A 6,000-nucleotide genomic window follows, 5' to 3' on the forward strand; every position below is an offset into this window, starting at 1 on the left:
GGGCAGGGGACTGTGGATGCTTTGGGGGGTGCACTCTGGGGGTGTTGCGGGTGCTGGGGGAACTGGCCCAGGGCACCCCGCTGGGGGTGGGGGCCAGGCAGTGTGGCCCGGGACCCTCCCTGTTGCTGGGGGGGAAGGGTTGGCGGGGCTGGCAGGGGCTCCCTACCTGGCTCCACGTCCCTGCAGCTCCTAGGCAGCGGAGGGGTCAGGAGGCTCTGTGCGCTGCTCCTGCCACAAGCACCAGCTGCTGCAGCTCCCATTGGCTGCAAACCGCAGCCAATGGGAGCTGCTGGGGAGGGGCCCGTGGGCATGAGCAGCATGCAACGCGGAGCCTTCCTCTGGCCCCTTCTCCGCCTAGGAGCTGCAGGGACATGCCCCTTCCTCAACCCGTTGGCCATCGCCCCCTCCCACACACCCAAACTGCTGCTGCTGGCTCTGGGGCTGTCTGGTTTGGGCAGCCCCTGAGCCAGCAGCTGCAGAAGTCATGGAGGTCACAGAAAGTCACGGAATCCGTGACTTCTGTGACCTCTGTGAAAGACTCATAGACTTAAACATAAACAACATTAGCTTTCTGCCTGTTACCCACCCACACTGTCTGTGCATAACCTTGACCCCTAGGGTTTTATCTCTGAATCTGTTACAAATCTTGATTTCTTCAGTCATTACATTTTGAATAAATAATAAAATCTGAGGATTTGAAGGAAAAAAATCATGAGTGCAAAACTCCAAGTCAGTCAACACTTAAGTCTTGAAAATAAACAGCAATATTTTCCATGAAAATACGTGACAACAGATTTGTAATCTTTGCTTGCTTATTTTAAAAATACACTGCCAGAAATGTTAGAGCTGGTAAAGATGCATTGGCAGAGCTGTGGGAAACTAAAAGGTTTCATCTTGTGTGTTCTTTAAATCTGTGCTAAAGTGTTAAAAGTGTCAAGGACCTTTTTTGTGGTCGTTTTATTTAATCCTGTGCTTGCACCTTCTGAGTTTCACACAGAGTTTAGAATTTGAATGAATACATGGAAATTCTCAGAGCTGAGCTTGGCTTGTACCACAGTGTTTAACACCTCCCACACCCAACCTACACACTTTTTAGAGAACTTTTCTAATACACATGAGGAAGGAAGTGGTTCTTTATGAAACTCCATCAAGGTTTATGAAAAACTTATCCTCAGTTCTCCTACAAGTTTTGCAAACCTTAGTGAAGGTTTCAGTGAACATACTTTGACTTTCAGATTATTAACAAAAGGTCATGGGATTTTACTACAAAGATACAGCTAACATGAACAGATTTTCAAATTGAAATATTGGGCCACTTCCCTTTGGAGAGGAGATAGCAAAGAACAGTTTTGGTGGAAACGTTTGAGGCTGCAGAGGTTCATGAGATTATTTGCAGGGTCTTGATTTCATGCTTGTGGCAGACCATAGCTCAATGGTGACAACTGCATGATAATGCATATTGGAAGTAATAACTGGAACTAATCATGCACATTACCGGGTTCTAAGTTAATTGTATTCACTCAGGAAAAAGACCAGGGTATACAAGTAGACAATGTAATGGAAACCTTTGCTCAATCAACAAGCAAACATAATGTTAGAATACATAAGGAATAGGATTAAAAATAATACTGAAAAAGTGATAATGCCTTTACATAAATCAATGTGATGCTCTTGCCTGGAGTTGTGTGTTAGTTCTGTCACCTCATCTCCAAAAGGATATAGCAAAAATACAGGGGGATTGGAGATGAGATATATTATTAGAGGTATGTGACGGGGCGCACTTGCCCTGCACTGGATGGGAAGGAGCTTATGCCACATTGTGGGCTGAGGAAACCACGCCCCCTTCTCCCTACTGGGCATGCTCCAGCTGTACCAGTATAAAAGAGAGCAGCCCAGCTCGGTCAGGAGGAGATGCTTGTGGGGAAGTTTGTGTGCTAGGAGTGCCTGCTAAGGATGGCCTCTAGCCTGTGCCAGAGGGACATGGAGGTGGGGACCCTCGCCTCAGACCCCAGCAGCCCATGGAGCCCCAGGGAGCGGCCAGTGCTGGGGAACTAAGAGGTCCCAAAGCCTCCTGGACTACAATGCCCGAGACTGTGGTAGGAAGTGACCTGGGGCAGTGTCGCAGTGGTATCTCCCACCAAGATACGCTTGGTGTGTTTTGGTGGGACTCCCTGCTGAGCAGTTAGCTGATTGTTCCACTGATACTAAGATCCTGGATCAGGGCCCAGTGGAGTTGGGTGGGCCTGGGCCCCTCTATCTGGGCCACCAGACCTCCTGCCAGCGGCCCCCATGAACTCTGGCCATTGGACCCACACTGTAGGGATGTTTCATGGACTCCAGCTGCTAGGCTGTACTACCCTGAATGAGCAGGGTGTTTGCATAGACTCTGACCATTGGGCAACTCTGCTCCACAGCTAAGCCCAGATGTGCAGACTTGAGTTGGGGTAAATAGGCATGTAGGGCACATGCACCTGCCCCTATTCCCCGAGGAAGGAATGCACACTTGCCCTGCACAGGATGGGGCCCACCTTAATTGTGTCACAAGATACCAAAAGGTGACAAGATTGAGACTGTAGTTTAGAGAAGACCCCCCCCCAAGTCCGACCTGTACCTCATGGTGACGGAGGGGGGTGTAACATCTGAAGTTGGGGTTGCTTGTTGGAGCTATGCTATCAGTGATGAAGGCTTGTCCAAAATATCACGTTGGGTATTATGTGAAGGTGGACAGATCTAACATGAACCCTGAAAATGATGGCTAACACAGGTTGCGAAGATGCAGGGCACCTAGCTACCTGAGGTGAAGGAAGTCACTGAGAGACTCAACGGCTCAGGTTACACAGTGTGAAGCCAGTACTGGTAGACCAGGAAAAGGGTCGTGTTACTGCGCCTCAGTCTCATCCCAGTGGGACGAGGTATTTCCCTGGATAATCGTTCGCTCCTGTTTGTTGACCATGAATAATCTAGTACTCAGCACCAGGGTTAAAGCCCCTGCCTTATTTTCAGCTGTAGATGCCTTGTCGGTGCCATCTCCCCTCAGTGCAAACATGACAGGTTTGTGTCAAAGCCCCCCTGGGGACGTGCGTCCTCTGATGTCAGCAGGCTCGTCTGCAGTACATGGTGACAATGCATCCAATAGTATCTGGGATCTCTGGCAGTCCACCAAAATTGCAACTTGGAATGTTGGAACTCTTCACAGGCATGGTCATCAGGTCACTGTCTAACGTGAAATGGACCGTCTTGGTATATCAGTCGCAGGACTAAGAAGGAAGGCTGATAGATTACGGATGTCACGAGGTGGAAGATTACTTCTGTATTCTGGCAGCCCCAATCATTTATATGGGGTAGCACTGCGACTGCGAGGCGAGGCCAAGTCTTCCCTGACAACTTGGACACCCATGTCTCCTCATTTACTTATGGCACATCTTAAACATCGGCACAGTAACATCACTTTCATACTAGTCTATGTGCCGACAGAGGAATCTGACTCAGTTAAAGATCATTTCTGTGATTAATTGGAACATCTAGTATGTACAGTCCCTCCATATGATAATCTCATGATCCTGGGTGACCTAAATGCAGATACTGGCTCCCTGCGAACTGGATTTGAATAAGTCATTGGTCATTATGGTTCAGGCACAACGAGTGATAACTCTCGCCACTTGCTTACATTCTGTGCCCCGCAGAATCTTTCCATTCTTGGGTAATGGTGCAAGCAGTGACACATACACCAGATGTCATGGATCTCTCGTGATGGCATCACTTGGAAGGAGTTGGACCACATCACTGCAGGTGGCGAAGAGATGCCTATTGCGTGACAAGTATATGGTGGTATGGAATGCGTGGCGAACACAGATCACCATCTAGTGGTCCCCCATATGATGTTGATGTTCCAATGAGCAGGTAAACCCTCTGCGATGATGAAGAAGTTTGACATCGACACACTCTGTGTTACAGATTTAGTCAACAGGTTTTGTACTGGCATCAGCAACAGATTCTCAGTTCTAACTAGTCTGCCAGATGACATGGAGGTTGCCTGATCCCTGTTCACTTCTACGCTCAACCAGTCTGCTGAGCAGACGATTGCCTGTAGGCATCCAGCTTGCTGACCATGGCTATCGGAGGAGGCCTTCCAGATAATTAAATTGAAGGCTGCAGTCTATCAGCATGGTGATAAGAATAGTCATAATCAGCTGAAGAGAAAATTTAATACCCTGGCATTCCGCGATCGTGAGTCACAGTATAACCAAGTGTTGGATGATGTCGAATTTGACTTAGCCAGGGGTGACTTGAAGCCAGCATTTCTCACCATTCACAACCTCAGTGGTCAAGAGGTAGTCAACTACAAACGGCATCCTGAATGACAGCCAAAGCCATCCATGTAAATTGGATGATGAGATTCTCTCACTGGCTGGAACGTTTAGTGTCCTGAACCATCCTTCAGCTGCCACTTGTTCAGAGCTGGATGATCTGGCAGCCACTGCAGTTCCAGATCCAGACATTTGTACTGATGCACCAACATTGAATGAAGTGAAGTGTGCCGTATTTAAACTGAAAAATGGGTGTGCAGCCGGTGCTGATCACATCCCCTCAGAGGTGCTAAAATGTGCTATTGATCCTGTAGCAGAATCACTTCTGGCCAGCTTTCATCTGGTGTGGAGAACTGGAACCCTGCCAAATGCCTGGAAGGACAGCATTGTGATCTCACTGTATACAGGCAAGGGACCGCACAGTGAATGTAAGAGCTGTAGGCTGATCGCCTTGCTCTCCATTCCAGGGAAGGTGTTTGTGCATGTTTTTCTGGTACGCCTGGAGCCTTTGCTACATTGGAAGCATCATCCCCAGCAGTCGGGCTTTATGAGGAACAGGTCCACATTAGATGCCATTTTGGCCATTCACGTTTTGACAGAGATACACTACATGCAGGGGCTTCCTGAACTTGCGATGTATGTCGAACTTAAGACTATATTTGATTCCATAGACCATATCACGTTATGAAAGTTCTTAAAGGGCATAGGCGTCTCTACCACTCTGCTGGATTGATTGGAGAGCTACATAATGGAACCACTGCCCATGTTTGTCTGTCTGGGGAACCAGATGTCAGCGCCTTTTAAATCAGTATCTGGTGTTAGGCAGGATTGCGTTCTGGCCCCTGCACTCTTTTTGTTGGGCAATGGATTTCATAATGCAGTATTCCGTCAGGTCCATAGGCATTGAGATTGGTAATCTCTCGCTCACCGACCTTGACTACACTTATGACATTGTTCTTTTAGTACAGAACCCCGACAGGTTTTGTGAGGCACTCCAGCATATGGAGGAGAAGTCAGCTAAGACTGGGCTCCGTGTTTCATGGTCAAAGAAAAAACTGCAAAGTCTAGGACCAGGTCCATCTGTGACTCCAATCTCTTTGAACAATGAATCCATCTAATCAGTTTCCAGCTTTTGGTATCTGGGTTCTATACTTACCTGTTCCTCCAATTCTCACACAGAGTTTCTCCATCAGATTGGTATTGCAGCATCTGCCATGGGCTGTTTACAACTGATATGGAATCAACATCATCTTAGTATGACAACCAAGTTCAGGATTTATTTGAGCTGTATCCTTCCCATACTGGTGTACAGATGTGAAAAATGGACACTACACCACTCAGACTGGACAAAGCTGGAGGCTTTCCACACAATGTCAGCATCATGTATTGGGAATAAAGTGGAATGACTTCATCTATAATGCAGATGTTTATGGTCACTTGGGTCTACAGAATACTGGGGCCTTTGTCTGCAGGGAGCACCTTACATTTTTCAGACATGTCACAAGGGCGCCGCAAGATGTTCCAGCAAATGTCATTGTCCGGGTGGCTTGTAACATCCGGGATAAAATTCCACCAACCAAGGGGTGAAGACGGCCCAGAGGCAGAATCCCTATTAGATGGGTTCATCAAGTCTGTTCCAATGTTGAACTATCAGGCCATCAAGCCTTCGCTGTTGTACAGGAACGGACCAAAT

Source organism: Lepidochelys kempii, chromosome 3 (assembly GCF_965140285.1).
Source record: "Lepidochelys kempii isolate rLepKem1 chromosome 3, rLepKem1.hap1, whole genome shotgun sequence".
Taxonomy (NCBI): domain Eukaryota; kingdom Metazoa; phylum Chordata; order Testudines; family Cheloniidae; genus Lepidochelys; species Lepidochelys kempii.